Here is a 14,649-nt window from a genome sequence, read left to right as displayed (position 1 = left end):
TAAGCAGGCAGTTACGCCTGACACTGTCATTCAGCATATATCAGCAAACAGGAATGTAGTGTTCAAACAGCATTAGTGTAAATGCTTCACAGTTGAGGTCTGTGTGATGTTACCTGCATCTGGGATTAAAGAAACGTTTCGGTGGGAAGCTCCTGCTTAAATCCTGCTTGAAAGAGAGGTAGAGGAGGAGAGGGAGGAAGAAGATAGAGAGAATGAAACATATTTTTGGCTTATTCAGAAGACATTTTTTTCAAAATTCATAAACTATCATAACATCAGTGACTGTAATGAAATTTGTTTTGTTGTTTGCTGGTCTTTTCCACACACATCCACATTTTTATATATATATTTTTTAACATATAAAATCCTAATTTACATTTCCTGGCAATACTGTATTTCAGCAGCCATGCCAATGACACACAAAAATGTGAAAAATAATAAATAAAAATATAAAAATGCACACACACACACACACACACACACACACACACACACACACACATAGCACTCTGGGGAGTAAAGCGACTGTGGGGGGACCCTGGATCACTCCTGACTTTAGTTTGATTCCTCTGCGCCAACTGTGCCTCTTCATGCATGGCGTAGTTCCTTGTGGCACTCCACAAATCACTAGAACCTTCATATCAGGGAGAGTTTGCTTCATTGCAGCCTACACTCTGTTACACCTGATATGTCTTTCTTTTAGTTTACGCTCTGGCTTTCCACCATATGTTGCATAAAAAATCATACGTGTGTATACATACATACATACATACATACATACATACATACATACATACATACATACATATATATATATATATATCTATATATATATATATATATATATATAGTTAAACTTATGAGTATTAATAGTACTAAACCTGAAAATGATTTCCAGTGTTAGACAGTAGATGTCACTAAATCTTAACTAGTTCTCCTGGAATAGGGGTTGCGCCTGCTGCCAGGGCCTGCTATACACTACAGGGATCTCATAAATGTTCGGTACATAAACAGGATATTTTCATCACTGCTGTTGTTTATGCTACATGAAATCGCATGTTTAAGTTTACAAGCTCATGATTAGCCAGTCGGATTGAAGAAATATATTTCCTAGTAGAAACACATTGCACATGAAGTAGACACATGCAGTGTTTATATTATGTGTAACTGAGACTTAAATCAAGGCAGATTTATCCAATGTCAGCATGAAAATGTTAATTAAAAAAAAAAAAAAAAAAAAAAAACACATACATGCTTTGGCTGCAAATTCACTGCAAGTTTTTTAGTGCTATTAACATTTGTTTATTTTGTTTTATTATTTATTTGGATCCGCATTAGCCACTACCAAGGTAGAAGCTATTCTTCCTGGGGTCCAACAAGTAAATAAAAGTCAAGTCAATAAAACATACAAACCCTAAAATTAATTAAAAAAATCAACAATTTACATCAAACAGCAAAATCAACAATTTACTGTATATTTTGCAATTAAATATTCCTTTAAAGATTTTTAAACCTCTTTTTGCCTATTAAAAATATCTAATTTAAAGTCTGTTGCTTTGCATTAGTTTTTTTCACACCTGACTTACCCGACTCAGTTTCACACTTTGCTGTGTTCTGTGTTCTTAATATTTAATGACAGGGTTGTGATTATATAGACTGGCAAATATGTATGTATGTATGTATGTATGTATGTATGTATGTATGTATGTATCTATATAAATAGATCGACAGATAGACAGATAGACAACATGCTTTCTAAAAACCTTAACAAAAATTATTTTAAGAGTGGCATAGTCTACTGTATCTGGAGACATAAAACTGTGTTTCATCATATTTACTCTCTAAAGTGTCCTTTCGAATGCTTTCAGCTGACAATATGAATCACAATTGATCAAATGCGAATTCTTCATGCACCCATGAATAATTTATCATCAAATGGGTGCTTGATGCTGTTTTTAAATAATTCATTACTCTCAAGAAGGCCAGAATCACACCAGCTATGATGATTAAAAGAAAACAAATACATCTGAATCAATAGTGGACTGGAAGTGCTTTTAAGAGTTAGATATAGCAAACTTAGTTATGACTGAATGTGCCCCTAATACTAAGTAAGAATCCACTGCTCATTACATTATAGATGTCTGCTGTAAAGTAACTTTGTTTTACCTCTGAAATTCTTGAAATTGTGCCAGTTACACAGGAAATCAATTGCAGACAGTGTCTGGCACCTGTGGTACTGTGAGTTGTTTCTCTATAGCTCACACCCTCTGCAGGTGGGTTTCTATGACAATGTCTTTAGACAGCAGCATATTTTTAGCATGTTAAACCATATCCGTTGATTTAGTGCTCTTTGCAAACTTAAAGGAAACGAGTAAAAGGGATGATGAAATGCATTGCCATTTTAAATCTATTATTCCTATAGTAAACATCTTGGTATATTTGAGCAATGATAGTTACTGTTCAAGGGTTTTATGTGTTTGAAAGTCACTTATGCTCACCAAAGTTGCATTTATTTGACCAAAAATAGAGTAAAAACAGTAACAATGTGAAATATTATTGCCATTTTAAAATGATTTCTGTTTTAATATATTTTAAAAAATATATATATTCCTGTAATGGCAAAGCTGAATTTTCTGAAGAAATATTTCTTATTATTATCAATGTTGAAAACAGTTGTGCAGCTTAATATTTTTTGTGGTAACTGTAATTAATTAATTTAAGATAAGTTCAAAACAACAATCAGTTTTTAAAATTATAAATGTCTTTACTGTCACTTTTTTCAATTTAATGCATCATTACTGAATTAAAGTATTAATTTCCTTAAAAGAGTGTGTTTATTTAAAAGACATAACACTCTTTTTAAGTTTGTTAGATTTCAAATGGCAAAACAATGGATATTTTGTTTGAAATCAAGACAAATTAGAAAATTTCTGGTTGTCACACAAGCGGAAGTTAGTGAAATTAATATGAAGAACTATACCTGTGTGAACTTGAACTTTCAGAGTTAATTTTGCATCCATTGTCCATCATATATCTGCCAAAAGGACATGAGAAAGCAAGGTTAATGAAATCTGCAGTAGACTGAGATGTCTGCAGTGGTGCCCGTGGTCTAGGTCTCTGTAATGAAACGCTGGCCTCGATTCCTCTCTTACCCCCAACCTGGTCACTGATTCCCTGACCCTTGCTCCTGCACAGCAGCGTTTATATGGACAAACACCAGGGCCTGGAGAGATTGGACATGTCCTTCACCTTTCTTCAATCCCAGTTTCACTTTACTAGACCAGTTCCACTCACCTAGACATTCAATTCAATTTAAGAGTAAAAAAGAAGTGATGCCCAGCACACTGATGCTTTGAACTGACCTTTAAAACTGACCTTTAATATGGATTTGTAGGTTAACTAAACTAATACTGTTCAGGTCTGTTGTCTCTTGCCACATCAGTTTTGATATTTGAACTCACATACTTGTCTGGGTTGAGGTTTACTGTGTAAGCACCTGGTTAAGGTCGTGGATCTTTTGACTTTTGGACCTCAGGCAACTTCACAGTGAAGTTAGCACAATGAACCTCTTGAGGGATGCTAAGAGCCCATAACAGAACTAAACACAACAGTTTGAGATATTTGTTATCCTTAAAATTGTAATTATAGTTTAATTTATTTAAAGAAAGAGCAACAATTTGTTCAGTAAACTACTGTTTATAAAATAAAATTGTTTTTTCCCCCTGCTGTACCAAAACCATTCCATGATTTCAAAACTGAGGTATGTACCGAACCGTCATTTATGCATACCATTGCATCCTGAGATTAGTTTACAATATTGGTTTAGTTAACATACACAGTAAACTAGTTTGGGGTCTGTTTTACTCGATTTATATACTTCAGTGTACTTTTGACCCTGGTGCACATTGTTTTTTTAAGAAATGTCCCGTGTGGGCTGGAGGAGTTCAACACACTGTGATGGCACACCACACATGCATAACTAACTCTGGGGAGTACATTTGCGGTTAGCAGCTCACCTTTAAAGACAGCACTTGCTCAGTAAAGGCAGCAGAAGCTTCACACTGCATTCAATATTTCAACAGCTATTTTGCTGATCAGAGTGAAATGGGAACAATTAGGTGAGTGAAACACTGCATAGATTAACAAGATGGAACCTCCCAGGGTCTGCTCCAGCTGTCATGGTTTTCACAATCTATCTGCCCCAATTCCTTTCCAAATCCCCCCTTGTCTCCCCACTTTTGGCTGCAGGGAAATGGAGGGGGAAGGAGCTGGGAGCAGACGCAGACGGAGAAGGGGAAGGGGCAATGCCCATTTTAAGGAGGAGGAGGAGGAGGAGGCTGAGACTTGGAGTCCTGCCATCTTGATTCTGTCTGTTCTCTCCTGTTTCTGTTTCTGGCTGACTGGTCGCTATAGTCCATGAGTCTGAGTAACTGATGCTTCACAAGACTTTTCTCAGACTGGGAGAGGGTGTTGACCAGGACTCCATGGCAACAGTGAGAGAAGGAGAGGGAAGAGAGTGAGTGAATAGTGGTGATGAGTGGGAGAATTCACAAGCTGTTTCATAAGTATGACTCACTGAGGTTTTAAACACTAGTACACCCTTGAATTTCACACATATGCAAACCCATCTTTGCGTGCACACACATCTCCTCCCACACAGTCTCACTCTCTTAGAATTTTGGAATTAAAAAGGGCAAACCTCAACAAACACGTCTTCACCTACTCAAGAAGACACAGAGATAATGAGTGAATGTTTCCTGGTGCAGAAAAAATTACAGTCAAAAGCAATCAGAAAACGTCCTAGCTTGCATTTATACAATATTTAAAGTTTAAAGTTTAAACAACAATCAGACCAGAAGTACACACAAAATTTCTTATCTATCATTTTTTAATGTTTTAATGATTTATTAATGAATATTAAAAACAAGTTATTACCCATTCATTGGTGAAAAAAAAATCTTGCAAAATATTTTTGATTCTGGCAGAAAATGACAATATGCAGAGAGGAGATTTTTTTTTTTACTTGGATTTTTTTTTTTCATGTCATACTGTGATCCATCAAGCTATGAGGTTTGCCTCCCCTAATATCTCATGAATTATTCAGGCAAACCAGATGCCTGTAATGTGCCGAGAACGAATGCTGTGGGGTGTAAAATTTAGGCTGATTTTAGTAGATAAATGGACTATTGGGGAAAAAAATCATGAGCCTCGTTCTCACTCACTAAAGCAGAAGCTACACATTTTTTTTTTCTGAGAGGTATTTGAGCAGGCCTTGTTATTTTATTTATAGGGGGGCGATGGAACAAAATAAAATCTCATTTGAGTTTGAACTAGATTAAAAAAAGAATTTCTTAAAGATAACTTTTTTTTTTCTCAGAACAGAGCTTTTCTTTCACCAATTCAAGGCTAAACCAACCAAACACTCAACAACAGCGATGGAGATGGAGACTGATTATTCATGTGATGTCTGAATAATACGGAAGTGCTTGAAAGTCAAACTGAGCTGCTTGAGTTTGATCTCCAGAGTCATAATCAAAGACTTTCATAATCAAAGAGGTTGACAGAATATTTAGATGAGCCTGAAAAAGTGCTTACCCCAGCATCTCTCCTTGATTATTTTGCATTCAGATTCACATACTACAGACTGCAGATGGCTGACAGCATCTTGGCTGTCTCCCCATTTCCCCAAAACGGTGTGAATTAAAAGGTACTTTAGCACTGTTTCTATCCTCATCTGACAGGAAGAGGCAGCTACTGCATTCCCTTTGTTGTATCATACACTAGTACTATTTACCTATTTTCATTTAATAATTAAAAAATTATTCAGGCCAGCTAAAATTAAAGTTTAGCACCCCATTGTCCTTCATATGATATTAAAGTGTATGAGATTTCTGATGCTTAATATTTAAAATATTTCAAAATCTAAAACCCTATATTATTGACCTAGAAACATCATATTGTATTTGTTTATTTATTATAATGAAATATTTGTTCTGTAATAATAGCTCTAAATGCTAACAAACAAATTTGATCCAACAGGCTGTTTGCTCTGTGCCCTCAGGTGTGAAGAACTGTCCTCTGTTCCTCCATATCTCTCTCTCAATGTATGGATAAACCAGCCCGGGATCATGGGCTCTGCCTCAGTATGCTGCAATCAATCTGACATTTATGTTTTTTTGATTAGTTTGTGTTTTTTTGATTAGATGGTTTATCAAGGATTTCCCAGTTCTGGTACACTAGGCTTTTTACATGGAAATGCGTTGTAATTACTATGCTGCATGGCAGCAATATATATTCAGGGATAAGTGAATGGCATGGGATTTGAAGCGGGCTGCTATTCAGAGGGGCTATGGCAAGACGAGATGAAGTGGAAGAAAAGAGGGGGTGTCATAAAGGGTAGGAGGGAAGAAAGGAAAGAATCTGTTTGGAAAAAGAAGAGAAGGTGCTAGCACTGGATCTACTGCTATAATGAATAGTGATGGAGTGAGGGAGCAGCTGCTAAACAAGTGAGAAACAGTAATGGGCAAAGTGCAAACTCAACTCTTTTCTCATATTAAAGTCAGATCACTCTCAAATCTTTTTAATTTGGTCAAATGGTTTATTTAATTAATTTGTTAAATAGGACAAAGCACTTTAAAATCGTAATTGTGATTGTTTTGAACATCAAAAATGCAGTCCCAAATAATACAATGAAAATTAAAGGTTGAATATGCTAAAATGATTGCATATAAAAGATATTTTATTAACTTTGAAGAGTTCCTCTGCTTTTAATTATGTGTAAAATCCCCCAAGAGAAGAAATACTAAGTAAAAATGCAAAACACAAACCAGTCAACTTGACAAACAGCAAATCAATATATTGAACAGACATACTGATGTTAAAGCGATCAACTGATCTTACAAGCACAGAGGCCACAACAACACTGTTTACATGATTTAACTTTTGCATTTGCAATCTTTAATTGGCTGAAGCTGGTTATTTCTGCCATTTGGATAAACAATCAAAGCTTATTAGACTCCCAGCCCACAGAAGCTGCTCTACAATGACAGATTTACTGTGTTTAATGTCAATTATCACGCTAGCGTACATGCTAGCATGTCTGGCAGTAAGACACCTGGGACTGGCAATAAGAAGTGTGCAGTCTCTCGAAAAACTAAAAGTGTTTGTGGTGGGGTTAACAAGCACCTTGTGTTTCTTTTTGCTAATTAACACATTAATCTTACGAATATAGCCAGCAGGCACCGTAGTGTGCACCACAAGAGATTATGGGATGTGTAGTGACAGTTCACATTTAACCCTAACAAACAGATGTCAAATATATGCTTATATCTCAGAGGAGGGAAGCGCTAACTAACCTGTTTGTTAAAAATTAGTTTCTATTCGTATTCAAACTGCTAAATCCCACTGAACTCTGCAGATTATTTTGCATTTCTGCTGAAAGTGAGTTGACAGTTCAATGTTGCCAAAAGCACTATGTTTTGGTCCCCCAAAACTGCTTTGTCCTTGCTACAGGCCCCAGGTGAACCCTAGTGAAAATCCCATTAAGCAAACCCCCCAGTCCTGACCATTTGGTCTGGAGATCACTGGCCAACTCCATCAATCCAAATCATTGGGGCAATCTGTCAGGTCCAGCTAGGGGCACTGTGCCTGGATTTTGCCTTAACATGACTGATTATTCGATCTGAGCCTAACTACATATTGCCCTAATCCTTAAGATGGATGAGGTTTAGCCTTTTAATGCTCCTACAAATGTAGTCCATTTGGGTTTGAAGGGATTCTATGGACAAACCACTCAAAAAATGAAAGAAAAACAATGAAGGCCAGACAGAGGCACAGTTTTTCTTTTATGTACAATTGAATTTTTCGTTTTATGGATTAGCATATTGTTTCTGTGGCGATGTCATAATCGTCTGCTAAAGCCATTGAGAAATCAAGGATTATAACAAACTGAATTTGCCAAACAGGGGATTGTAACTTTATAAGTCAACATGAAATCAAAACTGACCTAATGCACTTTCCTAATGCATGTTCCAGGTCTAATGGCAAATGATGCATTGTGATTGTTATACCACAGAAAAAAACCCGTTGTATTATTTAATCAAAATAAATTAAAACTCATTTTTAATTTGCTCTTGCTGAGATGTGAGACAACCTTTTCTGCTGCTTTTAAAGCTGACATCATTGGACAATTTTATCAAAAGCCAATAGCTATTTATTCATTATATTAGCAAATTTACATTTCAGTCTGTCTCCATTTGGCATGCAATGCTCACTTTTTACCAGTGCTGTTTTTGTTAACAAAACTATATATATATATATATATATATATATATATCTATATATTATATATATATATATATAAATTCATTAATTGAAGTAGAGCTGAATTAAAAAATGATAAATAAATAAATATTAAACTATAAAACTAAATAAATATTAGATAAAAATATGAAAACTATAAATGTTGCCTTGGCAACTAACTGACATCGAAAACAAAAAGGAAATATAAAAATATGACAAATGTGCATATTGTAACAGAATAATTAAAACCTAAAGTAAAATTTAAATGAAAGCTGAAAATATAAAATAAAATTAATAAATATTAATTAATAAAAAATAAAAAATATTAATCAGTATTATAATGTTAAATAAATAATACTAAATTAACACAGGTTTGGAGGTAAGGATGAGGCGAGGACTCAAATGCAGAATGAAACAGGTTTTATTAAATAATAAAATAAAACAAAACAAATCAAACAACAACAAAAAAAACTCATGGGGGAAAACCATAGACTGTATAAAAATAGGGGAAAACTTAGCAATAAGGGCAGACAAGAGGGAACATAAGACGAAGAACTGGCACAATGCAGAAAACACTAGAGAATAAATAGGGAAGCAAACAAGGAGGGTAACGAGGGAAGACAGGTTGAACAATTGAAGCAATAACGAGTTAACAAGTTGGACGGGGTTACACAATAGACACAAGAGCACATGGCACATAGAAACAACAAAAAGCCCTGTGCTCATGGGCTTCGCTAGGTTATTTTTAGGGGGGCTATAGCTCTTTCAGCGCAAAACAATTTACAAAATATCATGGGGGAGCCTAATGGAGGAGCCTGTAAAAAAAAAAAAAAAAAAAAATCGTTCTGGGCAGGATTTCTTACTGCTCTGCAGACTGATTGGTGTAACACATCAAAGTTCCATCCATGAAAGCTATAGAGAGCAGATGGCTCCTTATGCTTTCGAATCAAAATCCTGGCGAGGACATTTCCAGGAAAAAGAGAATGTATGGTCATGCTTAAGAAAGAGATGAGACAAGAGTGCCCTCAACACATGCGCTCAAAACAAAGACAACGCATGTATGTCTGAACCCCGACACTGAACCAAAACCGAACTGATGGGGTGCCGGGATCCAAACATCATGCTCCCAACATGTAACACAATGACTCGAACCACGCACTCACACATATACAAGATACACAAGTGTCCGAGTTCTGTCACTTATAAAAAATAAATCAGACCAGAAAGAACCCTATATTTATTCCCAGTTATTCCTACTGAATATCCTGTTTCACAAAAGACCTTATTGTACAAGAAATTCATGAACGTTTGCCATGTTTCTTGTCCAAATTAAGTAGTTTTCTACACTAAACAAGTGTTTAGTTTTTATTTTGAAAAAAACAAAAAAACAAAAAAAAGTTCTGAAATGAAAGACAAAAAGCACAAATTTCCATATGTTAGATAAATAAAGTCAAATCTGCATAAAATGGCTATCTGTTGTTTGTATGCTGAATTTTAGTGCTTAACTACATGAAAAGGACTCAAAATAAAATCCAGATCATATGAAACAGTACACAATCAGAGGATTTAATGCCTTCCCTTAGATGCACGGGGATTTAATGCCTTCCCTTAGATGCACCCTGCTGTTCAACGATTTCAGCAGATGATGAGAGTCAGAAACAACAATTATGTTTGATTCCGTAAAACTGACCTACTTGGCTTACCTGCTTATAAACTACCTTTTATAGAAAGTTTTTTTCAAGAACCAGCCAAGAGACAAAAAAAGAAATTGCACTAGATCAATGAAACTGATTGCTTTATAGCTTCTGACTGCGAGGCTTTGATAAACTGCAGACCCAAATGATTTAAATCTAACCGTAGTTTGGACTGACACACAAACATGGTATATATAGTCGTGTTCTACATATTCAAACATAAGTGCATCCAGAGACATAAATATCTGGCTTTTTTCATGTGTTTTTTTGTGTGTTTTTTTATCCTCTGGGGCGTATGGTTTTTGTGCAGAGTTTTTGTGCTCTTGCATCTCATTCTACCTCCTGCAGTTCTGGCCTTACCTTACCGGAAACGTCAAAGGCAGCAAGGACATATTTTCCACTAGATCAAGGAAGGTTTTCTGGGTGAGGTCCTATTTTCCAGCTCATTAATTCTAGAGGCAATCCTCCACTGTGGCTAATCCCCTCTTGAATCCAAATAAACCAGTTCTTTTAATGTTAAGACAATATTTATATTGTCAACCTGTACACATATTTTCAGGGAAAAAGGGCAGGACTGCAATCATTGTGTATGGCTCAGTATTCTAATTGGTTGATCAATATGATCAATATTTAATTTTTATAACTGGTCTTCCTCAGTGAGTCTGGATAAGGCACATGATGCTGTTGATTTATTTTGCACTCGATAAAAAGGGCCATGACACTGCAAAGAATAAAGGTCCCTCTTGAAAGAGCAAGTGTGTAGTAAGCTGACTGCAGGTGTGCTCTGTCAGCATGAGTGTGCATGGGAATTGCACTGCAGTGGTTCTGTCACTTGTAAGGTTTATAGTCCTTACAATGGGAATGCGGCAATTACCAATGATGCAATACTCTTTGTTGCACTTGTAAATATACAGTGGCCTCAAAAAATATTTGGGCACTTAAACCACATGTAAAAATGAATGAATGTCATTGCATCAGACAACAAAATATTAAAACAAATGACGGCAAAATCCTTCCTTTCAAGCACATTTCACATTTCAAAACAATAATTAAAGTGTTCAAAATGAAAATTAAAAATAAATAGACATTTTCTGACAGTGTTATTGTAGCATTATATAGTGTTTTATTAGTATTTTTTCTATTTAAATTTTAAGTGTTCAAGTTTTAGTAATTTTGTTGTGCTTTTGTAATTTTTATTAGTTTTTTATATTTATATTTTCTCTCATTTATTATTTTTTGTAATTTTACTACTCATTAGTTTAGTAGTTTAATGTTTGTAGTAATTTCCAATGTTGACATTTCTAATTTTCATTTAAGTTACATTTTTCATCTAATATTAACATTTTATTTTAATTTTGTTGGGCCTTTATCATTATTAATATTTTTTATATTTCTAATTATCTTTTATTCAGTTTTATTTAGTTTTATTAAATTTTGTACTTCGACAATCTTTTTTTCATTTTGGTTAGTTTGCATCTAAAATGAACAACAACAAGATGAACAACATCTGTGGTTACTCTGCTAAGACACTTGAGGAGACCTGTATTCAAACATCCATTGAAAATCACTTTATAACTAGTTGATCAAAAGTAAGTTAGTTCTAAGAAAAGCATTATTTGGCTGGAAGTGTCATTGGTATGATATTTTTTATCTATTGCAATGACATTCAGACAGACTGTGACTTAAGTGTTCAAACAATATTTGGGCCCACCTTATGTCTGTTGGTGTGTGTATACATTTACTTAATGTGTGATATCTAGGAGCTTTCTCCTCACTCAGCATGAGCTCCAGTTGTGCTTCATCTGTGTGCCCTGACGCTGGCATTTCACAGGTCACCACATACACACAGCGGGACCCTACCACTTATAAAGAGTCTGACGCAACGCCACACGCCTCCAGCTGCGGGATCACTTACCCAACACATAAGAAGAACTACACAGGAAGAGCTCACACAGGGTGAAACGTCCTCGTGTTAGTTTTGACCTGATTAAATCAATTAATTCATTTCACAATGCACGAGGAACATAAAAAAGAATCAATCAAGCAATCAATTAATAGTTTAAACTGCCAGCTGATGGAAGGTTGAGGTTAAAGGTCAGAGCGAACCAGGCAAAACTGATTTTAAACTGACTGTAAATGTCGCCAGGGAGTTCTATGCATAATTTGAATATTTTAAATTGAACACTTTAGGATGCTTTGAACAAACATGCCTTTTTGAATGATTATGTGCAGTCATGCAAAAAGATTATTTCCTGTTGTTCTGGTGTTAAACATGAAAAAGCTGTTCTTGTTTTGTTTCTTACTGTCTTTCATTACGTTCTCATAATATCCCAAGGATGAGATTTAAAGGGATAGTTCACCTCAAAAATTAACATTGTGTCATCATTTACTTGACTATGACCCTTGACTATGAGTTTCATTCAACACAAAAGATATTCTGAAGAAAGTTTTTGCCCATACAATAAAAGTAAATGGGTCCAAAACAAAATTATACTTTCAATATAAGGGCATTATATTCAAAATATATTGTGTTCCACAAAAGAGAAGTCAAATTGGTTTGGAACAACATAAAGTCATTGCAGTGCACTCTTTTTTATACTGTATGAATGTGTGTGTGTGGACTAAGCTGCTTGGTGTTTTTGCAGAGCCTGCAGCAAGCCTGTGTTTTCTGTACTGATTTTGACACTGTATCACTAAACAGCTGGAGTTCAGGAGAAGAAAAGGGGTAGAGAGAGAACAGAAGAATATTAAAAGAAAGGAAGAAACAAATCTGAAAGAAAGAGAATGCTACGGCTCTTGGATCATCTCAGAAAAGCTAAAATGAAAGCCCAAACTGCAAAGTATCCGAACAGGGCAGATTTAATGGCCTAACTCGACAGTCAAGGAAAGCATCTAGTTTACTAGTGATCAGCTTCCTCTGCATGTTCTCCCACGATGCATGCTGTGTCTTGGCACGGAAACCTTTTGGAGCTTTACCAAGGACAATGCATTGCTTTAATGATGGTTTCAACTTTCACTTAACATATAACTAGGCAGAAAATGGAGATACTTTAATGGTGGTTTGAATTTTTTTTTTGATTGTTTCTAGTTTGAATTTGGATATAACTAGGCAGAAAATGGAGATTTAACCCATCCGAAGTGCACACAAACAGAGCAGTGAACACACACACACACACTGTGAGTGTGAACACACCACCCGGAGCAGTGGGCAGCCATTTTTATGCTGCGGCGCCCGGGGAGCAGTTGGGGGTTTGGTGTCTTGCTCAAGGGCACCTCAGTCATGGTATTGAAGGTGGAGAGAGAACTGTACATTCACTCCCCCCACCCACAATTCCTGCCGGCCCGAGACTCGAACTCACAAACCTTCGATTGGGAGTCCGACTCTCTAACCATTAGGCCACGACTTATCCGATATTGAGATATACTGAGATATTTCTCTAAGTATCTTAATTTTTAGCTACTTTAGCAAAACAGGAGTCATAGAAATAGAAATGCTTTCTCTGCTTCACCCAGGATTGAACATTTTGTAATCATGCCATTCCAAACCTATATGACTATACACAGATATAGATGTATATATGTATGTATATATACACACACACATATACACAGCAATCACACTGGTCAAACGAACCAGACTTTGTGGGTCAAACGTGCTCGGGTACGGTTCAGATTGCCTAGTTTGAGTACAACCTTACTTTACTCTGTGGAAAATAAAATAAGATACTTAGAGAAATATCTCAGTTGTCTTTGTCTTTAGAGTGGAAGTCAATGGGATCGAATGTTGTTTGGTTTAAAACATAGTTCCAAATATATTCTATCCACATTTTCTTTCAGCTGTATAAGTTTGGAACAACATGAGTGTGAGTAAATGATGATAGAATAAAAATTTTTGGCTTAACTATTGCTTGAAGTTTTAATTCACACCAAGCTACATTTTTTACTTTTCCATTATTAAAATTGGGTGGCACATCAAGCACTGATAAATAATTAATGCTCTGTTTCCAAGAAAACAATAGGGGGAACGGCTAATTCCTCTGGAGGGGTCCCCAAACTGAACATTAGTCTCCCATGAGACCAAACAGATGTTTACAATGGTGGCATCAAAGAGCCATCCCAGCACACGCCAGCCAGCTCTGAAGATGCCACGGCTGCCAGTTGTCAGAACTGTCCACTTTAGTTTGTTGCTTGATGGTTCTGAACTCATTAATGAACTCAAACGAGCTGATTCCAGGAGATGCAACAAGGCTTCTGTTTCCTAATGGGAAGAATGCTGCTGAATAATCCCTTGCCATTCTTTTTGTATGCGTGTGTTTGAAGATAACTGTGAGTAAATATGTGCTCTAGACAGTGGTCCACGCTTTCATCATTTTGTCTCTTGGCCCAACATAGCTCATCGTATTCACAGAAATTGATGATCATAACAAATTGCCAAGCATGAATCTACAATGTGTAAATCCTAAGCCTGCACAGCTTGGTAGCAATGATAATACACTATTTTTTGTCTTTCTCTAATGGTTGTAAAATATGCATGCAGAGGAACAGCGCATAAATAACCTGGCCATCAGAAAAAGGGATGAAGGATTAGACATGGCCATTTTGTATCTATCCTTGCCTCCTCTCCTAGTCGCCTGCCCCCCTTCACTCCCCTGCA

The sequence above is a fragment of the Cyprinus carpio genome, chromosome A11, assembly GCF_018340385.1.
Source record: "Cyprinus carpio isolate SPL01 chromosome A11, ASM1834038v1, whole genome shotgun sequence".
Lineage (NCBI taxonomy): Eukaryota > Metazoa > Chordata > Actinopteri > Cypriniformes > Cyprinidae > Cyprinus > Cyprinus carpio.
Note: the sequence above shows the minus strand (reverse complement) of the source record.